General features: G+C 37.5%; 1 protein-coding gene across 1 annotated transcript in view; it reads right to left on the bottom strand.

Annotated features, from left to right (window-relative positions):
* The window catches only part of ROBO2 (roundabout guidance receptor 2), a 1044190-nt gene that overhangs the window by 885295 nt on the left and 145417 nt on the right, over positions 1 to 13478 (bottom strand). The gene's annotated exons all lie outside the window — the stretch shown is intronic.

Genomic DNA, 13478 nt, shown 5'->3' with positions numbered 1-13478 from the left:
ATTTAGATCAATCTTGCAACCTTCAAGCTTAAAACTCACAATGTCATTTTCACTGCTAATTGTACAATTCAAAGCCCATCCTTCTAAGCTCATATTGAAAAGAAAAGGTTTTTTTCTTGTCCAAGTAGAGTTAGCTTTATCAGATTCAGCCCCCATAAAACTTCCCTTTATCCCTGAAATCAATCGTCACATGCTTACTCCCAGCTTTGCCCACATCTGCCTTTAGCAATTTAAGTCTCATTCCCTCTGTGAAACAGGCAATAAATCACATCCACTGTATTGAGTGAAAAATAAATCATAAACTTTGAAGAAACAAAAGTTTGTAGAAGACTTTGAAGACATATTGCCTGTAATTTGTAAACCAAGGGGAAATCAAATGTTGGGAAGGAGCTGGGGTCTTTGGATGCCATCAAAGGGCTCCTTAAATAGGTTTCTCTAAGGCTCTTGTTCTTAAACGCATGTACAGATGTGTTCTGAGGAAGCAAAGTCTGTCCTTACCTGTCTTCAGCTTTTAAACACAGCCTCAACTTTTTTCTGACTTTTCTGCTTCTCCTCCACAAATGAAAATTAAAGTGATTTTTGACTACACAAACCATGCAAATAGTTTTCAAGTGATTTTAGCTGTGAGTTCTTTGACTTTTAAAGCTCTAAGGAAACTCTAATATATCTATAAAGCAGTAATTTCTTTTAAACTTAAACTGGGCCACGCACCCCATCCCTGCATCAAAAGCCTGAAGCTGAGACTCCATTTTCTTGCTCCTTTGGAACACTAGACCGTCAGAAACCCATATCTAAATATACACAGAAGAATTATTTTTCCATTGTTCTGACATTTTTTTTTAAGAACATTCATAAATAAAAAAGGTAGTCATACTACTAGCTTTTCATACCATTGCTATGTTTCTACAGTACATTTTTAAAGTTTGAGAAGGGACATCATATCTTTAAGCTTCATGAAGTGCACAGACTGTTGCCATAGATTTCTTCTAATTATGTTATCTTCTCGTCTATCCCTCCTACAGCTTAAGATAGTTCAACATAAAAATAAATAATTCTGAAATTAATCTGTTTCTACAAAATATAAAAAGACATATTTCAAAGGATTACATATTTTACCAAAATTGGTAATTCAATAAGATAGTTTGAAGTCAGGAATTAAACAGCAGAACATTCTCCAAAGAACAGCTTCTTTCTAATCCTCACCTCCGTATTTCACAAAGAAATATAAACATTAGAAGAAAACACATTGTCTGTGTCTAAAAACTATTTTTACAATAAGTAGTTTTGAGTTTAAGCATAGTCTTCCAAAATAAATTTGAAATTGTTATTCTGATTTAGCCACCTTCTTAGATTGCATCTGTAAGGCTAAAGATAGAAGTGACAATTATTCTATTATTAAAAAATTAAAAATCCAGTGGAGTACTAGGCTTAAAAATTCTATTTGCATTTTATCTGTCACTGAATTTGCCCTAATTGTCCACTATTGTGATAATGTCTGAGTTGAATACTGTATGTCTATATGTATGCTAGCACCCAGCAATTAGCTCAGCAATAATTATATACTATTTCTGACCTCTTTGTGCAGCTGGCAGAGGGTGGGGTTTCTTAAATACATCTTCTGCAACTTTAAGTAATTTTAAAAAGCACAAAAATAGAGTTTAAGAATGATAGGAAACAATTACTAGATTTGCCATAATTCCTTATGTACTTGGAGAATTTGCATATACATTGTGATTACATGCAGTAAGTCTGAATTCTAACAGATACTCCTCAATAGTCTCTGTTCCTTTTATAGCTCATTAACTAATTCTTTGATTTCATAATTGATCCTGTGCAATCCATGAGGGACATTAATTTTTATCTTTTTTAAAGCAACTATTTATTAAATGCATTCCTATAAATGCATTCCTATAAACTAGACCGAGTACTTAAATGTTTTAAATCTTACAGTGTGTTTCTTCACTAAAATACCTTTCTTCACCATAGTGACATCAAATGACAGACACCCAGTGCCATGTACCTCAAACAGTTGGCACAGGACTAAGACAATACAGGTAACATTTCTCAGTATTGCATTGGTGCAGTTGCCTACTTACTCCTCTGATATTTTATCAGTTTCTCAAATGAGAGATGCTACATGATTAGAAATATTTATAAACTAAGAAATATAATTTCCCCCAAAGGTATATTCATGCAAGATTTGTCAAAGTTAATTGCCAAAAATAATTAAAGATAAGAACCTTATTCTAGCAAAATTGTGAAAATCTCTATATTTGCACTTTTCTATATGCAAGCCATGTGTGGTTCATTAACATTATATGTCAGCTAGGTTGCAGGTCAGTTTAGAAATCCAATTGAAAATCAAGGGAAACTGCTTTCAAATGGCATCTGACTTGGCCTTCAAACCCTAATAATCTAGAGCAAATCAGATCGTTAAATTAGAAGCCTAAATTAAGTTTATGATTAATACAGTTCAAAAAATGAACTGCAACAGATAACTGGACTTCATCTGTAGATCACATCTCATCAGTAGATCACAACTCCACAGAATTTCTTGATGCGATGCTTTTAGCATCCTGTTAAACTTCCTAATCGATGCATCCTTGGTGAATCTGAAGTCCAGAATCTAATTGAGGTCTTACACTGAGGACACAAACAGGTTTCTTTGCACCAGTTGTCAGAGCCATGGCTTGGCACAGTTCCTGACATACCCACAGGTGGGACCCATGAAGTACCTACTTGAGCTGTCAGACCACTGTAGATGGTCTCATGCTGCAGAGGAGATTTCAGTCTATGTTCCAGTGCTCCTCATGAAGCATAAAAGCCCCTTAAAACTCCTGTTTTCTGTGAGAAAGAACATTTCTCTCTTCAAATATGAGGCAACAGTTGGGCAATCCTAGGCAAATCCCTAGGCTTCTTTTTTCTGAAGTAAGCACAAGTAAAATAAGCAAAAACCTTGGAATCAATATCCCCATCAAGCAGAATTTATGGTTACAATATGGCATTCAGCTAATTTGTCAGCATTAGCAATAATTCTTTACAAGAGATTATTATTGCATGTCGGAGTATGGACAGCACTGTAAAATGACATGGCTGAGTATTCAAAATAATGATACCACTTTCCATTGCAGGGGGGGAAGCCCACCAAAAACAAGAACCCCCCTCCCCCCATTATTGCAGAGCAGAATACATACCAGTCTGAGATAATACTGAAAAACTCTTATGCTGTGCCTATAAGACTTCCAGATGCAAACATATATGTAAATAAAACAACACTACCATGTGGCCACTTCAGAAAACAGAAAATTATGTAAGCTGAGTAAAAATGCAAACTGTAAGCAGATGTTTCCTGTAGGCTTGGAGTAAGGTAATGGCAGAAATACTTTAATAAGCACAAAAACCTTGTCAGATTTTGGCTGTTAACTCCTATCACTGTCGGAGCAGATGTCATTTTCCTCCATATGTTAATCTATTTACAGACTTATATAGCTTTTATCATTGAAGTACCTGCACAGCTTTTATTCCCTTAAGGTGTCGTTCTCACAACATGTGCAAGAAGAATGGGCGGTTTACAAACAAGCAGCTGAGGTGCAAACTGAGCTAAAGACTTGGGCAGTTTGTAGCTGAACCCATGATTTAGAGGAGGACTTTTAGAAATCAATCCCCACCATTAGCTACAAAGCATTTTACCCCAAGCCATCCACAGCTTTCATTTAAGGACACAGATTAACAAGTGCATGATAAACGCAAATCAGACTGTCAGCTCTATAATGAACAATTTAAGAGGTAGTTTATATTCACTGTTGGAGGTGACCTGTTTTAGGATATGTGCTTTAGTTCAGCCCAGAGCCTGAGATATAATGATGTTGCCACCTTATCCTACACAGCAGAGTGCCCTAATTTCAGGAATACTTAGAGCAGCTTGCAGTGTTCAAACAATGCAAAACCTTTTAAAACGGTTAATCTAAGTCTTTGGTATCTTCACACTACAGTACGTATTATCAGTATTTTTTAAGTATGCAAATTGCTGCAGCAATCCTAAAGGCTTATAAGGGCCCATGTGCTGATTATTCCAATGAATAGATTTTAAGGCAAGAAGGGACTTTTAGAATCATCCCTCACACCACTTGTGGTTAATTGTGAGTAGATGCTCTTGTTTGAAATACCAGCCACACGAGAAAGAATCTAACTGGTGCAGGTTCAACCATTTCCAAGAAAATAACATAAAAATACTGATTTTCGTGGTAGTTAATAGATGCTTCCATTTTAGGGTTTGCTTTGGTACAAATTAAAAAAAATTACAAAATAATACAGAAGGAGCCAGGTTTACCATAAAAAATTGATAGGAAAAAATTCTTCCCTGTGAGGGTGATGAGGCCCTGGCACAAGTTGCCCAGAGAAACTGTGGATGCCGCACCCCTGGAAGTGTTCAAGGCCAGGTTGGATGGGGCTCTGTGGAAAGCCATATTTTGGGTACTACGCTTGTATTTCATCCATGATCTTGACTTTGGCAACCAGATGAGCATGTAAACAATTCCATTTTATTATCTTAAATTGGATATAGTGCACTTTACAGTCAGAGGGAAATTATGAGCATGGCAGAGTAATCCCATCACAAGTCACCAGTGACATATATCACAGTGCACCTGTGGGTTTCCCTATGTCTCCCCTCTCTAATAAATCTGTGTTTTCCATCACCTTTTCCAAAACAAAAGGGTAGAAGAGAATATGACTACTGACGGGCCCCTAGAAAACCAAAGGTGGAAATCACAACACAGTGTTTGGACTCTTTCATCTTCCTAGAGACCTTTAAAGAATAGTCCACAACTAAAATATCACAAGATCTGATATATATATGATATATCAGATAAATGGTTAAAATGGTTATCATGTGTCAAGTGTTCTAACCAAATCAAAAAGGTTTTTATTTGCATTTAGAGGAATTTCAGAACATCTCTATATTCTAACAGAACAAATTCTACACCATGCATTTATTATAGAACCCTGTATATATACATTTAAAGACATACATATAGAAAGACTTTTGGGGGGGGGGATATCAGAGAATTTTTGCGGTACTAAAAATCTTCATATATCAAAGATAAAATTTAATTTTTTTACAAATAGTAGCAAAATTGCACACACAGTGTAATCCTACATATCTTTGCCTAGGCCTTTTACCTTTATTTTATTTTCCTTTCTTTCCTTTTCTAAGAGAAGGAATTAAAATCTTGTAGAGTAAAAGCATTTGAAATATTCTAAAATGCAACATAATGCACTTAGGTATAGTGACACACCGGATATTTGACTTCACTATAGGTCTGAAAATGAATACTTAAGTGAATATACCTTAAATGCCCACAAGAATGCCAGGCCTTGATGCTAAACCTGTGTATCACAAGGTAAGAGAAGAAAGTGGGTTTGGGATCTCCAAAGGTGCAGGGGGATGCTGTGAAACCATGAAGGCAACAGCTGTCCCTCTCCACCGCTTCCTTCCCTTCCAGCCCAGCAGCACTGAGGGCAATGAGCCAGACCAGGCTCAGATGTGCTCCTGCTTGACTCCACCAGGGCTGTGCTCAGGGGCAGCAACAGCAGAGAACAACCAACTGTGACAGCACAGGGGCCGCTGGAGGAGGTGCTGAGGGCAAGGTCTGGCTGCTGATCTAAGCACTCGCTCATGGCCAAGAATCCCCGGCACAAACAGAAGCAGGGAATTTAAGCAAGTCAAAGCAAAGAGAAGGTTTTCATCAGGTGAGACCTGGACATCCTCAATTCCTCTGGAGTTAGATATCACTAGCTGATATCACCACACCATCTGTCCCAGGAGGTCCTCACTCACCGTCAGATCTGAAAAGACCAGCAGCAATAAATGCAGCTAATAATTAACACACCCAAGACCTAATGGCAGTGCATTTATTTAGCACAAATAGCTGGTATTAAACTGAAAATTCATAATAAAGGAAAGCTAAATATCCTACAAGTGTCCCAGATATCTTTCTTCCACAGTTATCAAAAATTTGCTGAGGTACGGCATAATTTATTTTAAACATAGATGAATTTTTTTTTTAATATATTTTCTTTTCTATTCCTGTGCATAGTATTACTTTATGGTGCACATTTTCCTATCAATGAGAAGCTGAAGCCCTTAGATTGCTTGCAATATATTTTAAATGACAGCAGGAACCATTATTATTATTTATACTTGCAACAGTAATCACAGTTTAGTTACCCAGACTTGTGCTGTATTGCACAAATTCTGGAACAAAACCAGAAATAGCAAGACTCCACCCCAAAACCCTGGCAGGTTTCAAAATTTGCATGAGAGGTCTAAATTAGGACCCTGGTAGCCCAAACCTCCTTTTGTAATCAATGCTGAGAGGAGGACCCTGCTGGGGCACTACTCAGATCTCCAGCAGCCTGAACTTCTCAGTGTCTTTGTGATCATGGGGCTGCAGCTCCTGTACTACTTGTTAACTGAACAGCGTATTTTTCATCTTCTCTATACTCATACCATTTCCTTCTGCCCTCAAACTCCCACTAATCTCACAGTGATGATTTCTGAAAAAAACTTCTTGCTCCGCTTTGCCTTTCCAATGCAAGATCAACACCAGTCTGTCTTTTCCATCCATAAAAGATTACAGCTATTTTTTTCCATTTCTTCTTCCTGTACCCTGCTAATCATAGAATCATAAAATGGCCTGGGTTGGAAAGGACCTTCAAGATCATCTTGTTCCAACCCCCTGCCATGGACAGGGACACCTTCCTCTAGATCAGGTTGCTCAGAGCCCCACCCAGCTTGTCCTTAAACACTTCCAGGGATGGAGCATCCACAGCTTCTCGGGGAAACCTGTGCCAGGGCCTCACTACCCTGACAGTAAAGAATTTCTTCCTGATATCTAATCTAAACCTACTCTCAGTCTGAAGCCGTTCCCCCTTGTCCTGTCACTCCAGGCCCTTGTAAATAGTCTCTCTCCATCTTTCCTGTTCTCCTCTCAGGTACTGGAAGGCTGAAATTAGGTCACCCTGAAGCTCCCTCTGTTCCAGGCTGAGCAATCCCAATTCTCTCAGCCTTTCCTCACAAAAGAGCTGCTCTATCCCTCTGATCATGTTGGTGGCCTCCTCTGGACTCACTCCAACATCTCCATGTCCTTCCTGTGCTGAGGACTCCAAAGTTGGACATAGCATTTCAGGTGCAGTCTCCCCAAACTGGAGCAGAGGGGCAGAATCTGCTGACATTTCTTACCCACAAAGGGCTCTAGCTGCATTTCTCATTGTTACTGCTTCTCCCAAACTAATTTCTCCCTGGCAGAAAGATGCACCCCTCCAGCAGTGTCCCCTCCATGTCGCCCTCCAGCCCCCTGGATAGCACAGAACACTGCTAAGCCCTACAGAAGCAAAGGCATTGTTCAGAGAACTGAACACACAATGCGAGCATATGGCTCCTAGTGCTAATTAATTATGCTGTGGGTTAAGGGGGACACTGAAATAATAATGCTAAATGAGATTGGAAAGATACTTCCTGTGCATTTAATTAGGGCAGTATCTCTCTGATTTCAGAGAGCACAACGTAACTCCAGAGGACCCTTCCTGCCCTCACAAAGGTCAAATGCCATAATTTAATCTGCCATAGTCAAATAATTAATACAAACAGCAGTGGTGAATTTCTCAACAATGGGCTAGGCACAAATTCAGCTTTATGAATAGCAGCAAAAAAGCCAGTTCACACAGCTGAATCGTTCTCTAGCAAAAATATGACTTGTCTACACTGATTCTACACAGACACACTCTAGTTTTGTTTCCAGGTGGGTTGGATTATCAACTGCTCTCTTTTTAATGTTGAATAGTTTTATTCAGCAGAATAAAAAGATGCAGTTACACATGAATTAGCCCAACATTCAGACATACAACTTTAAACTACAACAGGTTTTTTTAGATTTCAATTAACAGATTCCAAAAAAAAAGAGTTCTAACCTTGTCCCTTGACTTGTTATTTATGAACTTTTCCATTTTCTTGCTTACAATTTATGAACAGGCTGCCTTTAATTTCCCACCAGTGTGATTATTTGAGGATAACCACACCCTCCTAGAGTGTCATTAAATGTATGATGAGGTAAGACTTTGTTCCAGAGAGGTTATGTTTGGATTCTTTGAAAAAATAAAAGCAGTTCCCTTTTAAAAACTTATAGCTCTTGTACTGAAAAGTTGTTCCCATTTATTAAATGGTCACTGTCAGCCAGAAAAATCACATTAAGTTCAAGAACAGTCATAATTAGCAATGTCAATCAAAATGGTACAATAATAAGCACATTAACACAATAACATGTTGATGTATGAAGAAGCAAAGTTCTTGCTGCCTAAGGTAATGTTTTAGTCTGAAAAGAATAATTGCCAACTGCTTCAAAGTGCTATAGTGAATTAGGCTTGTTTATGGCATAATTAGAGAGTAAAAATGAATATATGCACGTGCCAGATTTCAAATTGGCTATTTTCTACCTGCAGTGCTCAGAATTTTCAAATGCATTCTGCAATGCATTGTATCTTGCTATTTTCAGGCACTATATCAAGTTCCATCACATCATATCCTATTACATTAAACGATGTAACAATTCACCCCTAGGTATCACAATGCCAGAAATATAAAGGAAATAAAAATACACTCAGCGGAAGAGTTAATGAAATAAAACCTTAAAAAAAAAATAGAAATCTTTCAGTTAACCAGTTTTCAAAGTGCAGTTTACATAATCAATTTAGTTTCTTGGTTCTTATTCTTTGATCTCATTCTCCCATTCTTTGCTTAGCACAGGAATGATGCAGAGAGACCCAAGAGAAGGAAAGACACACTGCAAAGAAAAGCCAACAAGAACTGGAGGATTAACTGAAAGACAGTTTTTGAAAATCTAAGAGTTCACCACTAACTACTGTTGTCAAGAGTCCTTTCTAAAAAATAAGATTTATTTGACAAATGAGACTCCTGGGTTACTATAGGGAGAATTCTTGCTGAAATGTGTTCCCTAGTCTTAGAATATCTCTCAAAAGTTTCTTATTTTCCTTTTATAGCAACTTTGAAGCAATTTTTTAGGCAGAAGAGATCCATATCTATCATCTAAAAAATGTCCAAAGAGAGTTAATTATTTAAAGCTACTGCTTTACATTAAGCACAAATGTGATATTTCCATTAGCTTTAATTGTGAGGAGACATTAAAGAACTGCATCTCTCTCCACTAGCAAAACATTTCAAAAACAACTAAAAAAAAAAGGAGTCTGACAGATGGAAAAATCCCTTAAAGTGCTTATTTAAAAGTAAATGTTAGGTCAATATAATTAAGAGATTCAGCAGCAAGTGCAGCCTTAGCAGTTTTTTCAAAATCAAATATCATCATTATCTGAAGAACGTGCTGTTCATACATAAATAAGGAATCACTGCTTTTAATGCAATGGAAAACACAATCTTTACCATGACAATATAACTAGTATATCCTAATGGGCCATAATGTAGAAGTCTGATTTTGTTTTCAAGAACAGTTTTAAAATACTTTTATTTTGGAGACCTTGCACTTGATGGAGACTAAGATACACCTGGACCCCACTCCTAACCATACAGATGATTTAGAATCTATCATTATTAAATAGGGGGGTGGAAATGTGTGTGTGTGTGTAGGTAGATAGATAGATAGATAGATAGATAGATAGATAGATAGATAGATATAATGCAATACCTTTTTAGAGGGGCTGGGAGACTCAGAACTGAAAGTGAAGGAAGTTAGCATGAAAATGAGTACCTGATTACTGAAACACTGCCATAGTCAGCAGCAGGCAAAAAGGAAGCTGTAGTGAAGGTTCAGCAGTTCTCCAGAGCACACCCACAGCCACATTAATTTTGAAATCTTTTGAAATGCTATTCCACATTCCCATGCAATCTAGCAGCAGTTGTGAAAACATCTTTCAATCATTTATAATAGCTTTAAAATTATATAGCACCTTTCATCTAAATGGATCTGAAAACGGGCTTCTATCTTTATTCACTAATTTTAGAATTTATAGTGCTTAAAACAAAGAACTCCGTTAGCTAACTTATAAATAGGCTAATTATCATAATGTGACCTAACTACTGTAAGTTGCCTAGACAGCAAAATATACAACTTTAAAGCTGCAAATCACCTGATTCTTTCCTTTATAAGAATCTGAGTTCATACATTTGCAGAAACATTAAGAAAAAGGAAAAACATACAGTGAATTTTCAATTAAGGGCTCGTTATAGCCAATTCAGGGTTCTCTATTAAAAGGAATTTTTTTTCTGGTTCATCAGAACTGCAGGTTGCATGAAGACACACCCTATCAGGCAGCAGCAGAAAACCAGAATGGTCTTGGATCCTTCCCTCTTTCACAGCCCACCACACCACCTTCCTAACAACTTCAGGAAGTTCCATCAATGTTTTCATTTTTGACTAACTAGTGCCTGTATGAGCTCCACCTTCAGTTTGTCCTCATATGACATCCCCAGGGAGAGCTGAGGCTTGGTTTGCCAAGGTACAAGAGAAGAGGCTTGTCCCAAGGCCCACAGCTGGAGAGGGAGGCTCAGCTGCCTCTCCCAGCAGCGAGATGCCCTTCCCCAGGCAGCTCAGCCCCCTCGTTGGCAGCTCTCCAGCAACTGAGATTTGCTGCCTTTTAAATTACTATTGAAGGCAACATTCCAAAAGGATTATTAATTTTAGGAACCTAGTCTTCTGTGTTCTTTACATGGTTTTGACAATCATTACTCTTCACTTTTACTTCTCTTTACCACAGCCAGTCTCACTCCTCCTTCTGTTATGTTTTGTCTTCTCAGTGGGAAGCAAAACTGAAGTAGGAACTGCTGTTTTTATCTCCTGTCTCACCAAGCATATCACATGTGAGATTTCCATTGCTAATAAACTACATGTCTAAACAAAATCTCTTCAACAACTCTTTTTCTTTCTCTGACAGCATCCTTCAGATCAGAGAAATGAGTTGACAAAGCATGCAGTAACTAGTTATGTCTGAGTAGGTCTTAACACCAGCATGGATTATGTGCTTTTCCTTTTCACAACACATACGTTGTTTTGAGATACAAAATGTAAAATCAAGTCAATAACAGCAGAATAGTCATTCAGTTAGAAATAGTGAGACCCGGGATAGGTATGCAGCTGAGAACAGAAACTATTATATTAACTGCTAGCAGAGACTGTACAAGTTTAAATGAGTCTATTACTATAAATGCAGAATGTGCAAATTAATTTGTGTCTGAGCCAAATTAAAATACAGCCTTGATTTTCTGCAAGATAAAATATTTGGCTTAATGCAAAATGTTTTGAACAGTTATGTTAGTAAATAAAATTTGCCATGGAAGTAAAAAAAGTGCCTTGACCAAAGCAGGGCCCGTTAAAGATCTTTAAAAAAAATTAAAAAAAAAAAAAATTAAAAGATATTCAAGGTATGTGAAGGGTTGAAAAGTAATAAGGTCTGAATGACTTAGTGATGGCTGTCATAAAAATCTGGCAGGGTATTCTATTTACAGTATGTAATAAAACTGTCACACACAGAATTTATAAAAGCATTTGCCCTAGAAAGCTAAATCTTTTTGCCAAGGGCAAGTTAATAACCTCTACAGTTCATTTGAATATATGGGCAAAGAGATGTTTTGACTAATAGAGCATCACAAGGTGAGCACTAGGCAATTTAATAGATATTGTGAGAATAGGATGATCCAAAGATGATGACAACCTGTTAGAATACTGCTGAAAAATCTTGTGAACTTCACAGCAATTGTGCTCTGTCCTACTGAACGTGTGCTGGGCATGTGTGTGCAAATGTGTGAGTTTTACTGATTGGGGATTACACACGCAGCAATTCCATGTCAGCTGACATTAAAATAATTCCTCCTCAAACACTCAGAGAAGATGCTGACTTGTGAAGTAGCAAATTGAATGCAGAGCTACTGCTCTTAAGATTATGCAGGGCTTAGTGGTTTGAGAGATTTAAGTCACTAACAGATCAGCTAAAATCCAGGATTTTTTTCCCTCATAAAAATTTACACTTGTAAATTAACATATTTTTAAATTGAAGCCTCAATAATACAACTTAATTTAACTTGGAATGGTGTCCCAGAATATAAATTAAGAATCAACCAGGAAAATACTTGGCCAGAGTACAAAGCTGCATGCAAGTTCATGGGGAACAAACAACTCAGTCCCATCTTTTTTAGGTGTAAATCCATATTCAGTGAGATAAGAGTCGCTGTATTAGAAAAATACATTTTCTTCTGCCCAAGAACTAGGAATACTTTTCTGTTCTGAACACTGTCTTGCCACAGATTACTATTTCTACCTGAGCTAGCTAATTTGAAATTTATTTTGGATACCTCTAAAACATGCTGCCATCACTGCCGTGACTGCAGCTTAGGCTCCGTGACAAGTTATATTAGTTCCCCAATATATTTGCAGTGAAGCTCTGCCGAAAAAAAACAACCAGGACAGATTCCATTAGACCTACATGACTTAAACCCTGCTGCCAGGCAGTTTTGTGCAAGACCATTTGGTGCTCTTGCACAAGGGAGAGGGTCCAAATCAATGAGCTGAGCTTCAGATTACGTTTTAGCCATCTTCCTAAAAGATATATTGAGGCAGCAGCTTTAAAGGTCTTGTGCCTCTGGCTGGTGGCATATCCCCACAACACAAAGGGAATTTTCCTGTCCTGCTAATGAAGTGTTCTGCCTGTGTATCTGTCTGTGCGGATTTTGCTGACTATTATTTGTCCTGGAGAAATGTTATTTTACCTTAAAACTTAAAGCCTTTACATCAGAAACCAATTTAAAAGTTCAGCTATCATATAGCTTTTATAAATGTCACTAACATATCATAGAAAAAGTCACAAAGCCAGAATGAGATGATTCTCCACTCCTGTAGCTGAAATTACTTGAATTATACCTTTCTTGCACTCTTATGTGAGTGACTGATATCCAGGTGTCTGATGAGCATTTGCAGTGGAAATTACATTAATAATCTCCCTATTTCTTTCATTCCAATCCATAGGAGAAACAATTATGATTGATATTTTATTCTTTTACTGCCCTAATGGAATGTCACTGCGTGAAGGACTCTCAGAGAGGAGTGTGTCAAATTTACTTAAACTTTACTCTGGAAAAGTGGCAATTTTTGTGGCCATTCAAATTTCCTCTACATCCAGCTTCAACATCTCAACTGCATAAACCTATAGCTGTTTTTCTGAGACTATAATCGTTTAGGATAGTTAATGGCAACAGAGGAAGAGGCAATGCCTCAGAGTGATAAGGCGGTCCTAAAGGAGCCATGATTTGGCAAAAAAAGATTAAGCAGCACACGTATTTGTGAAGTGATGCTGAGTGATGATTCTGTTACTATCAGGTTGTAACATATGTTCAGGTCAGCAGCATACGTATTGCATCCTCAATTTCAAAATTAATTTTTTGGGAAAAAGATCAGCAC

Source organism: Corvus kubaryi, unplaced genomic scaffold (assembly GCF_017639235.1).
Source record: "Corvus kubaryi isolate FWS band 111438036 unplaced genomic scaffold, C.kubaryi_AGA036_p1.0 37391, whole genome shotgun sequence".
NCBI lineage: Eukaryota > Metazoa > Chordata > Aves > Passeriformes > Corvidae > Corvus > Corvus kubaryi.
This window is presented reverse-complemented; position numbering and strand designations above follow the sequence as displayed.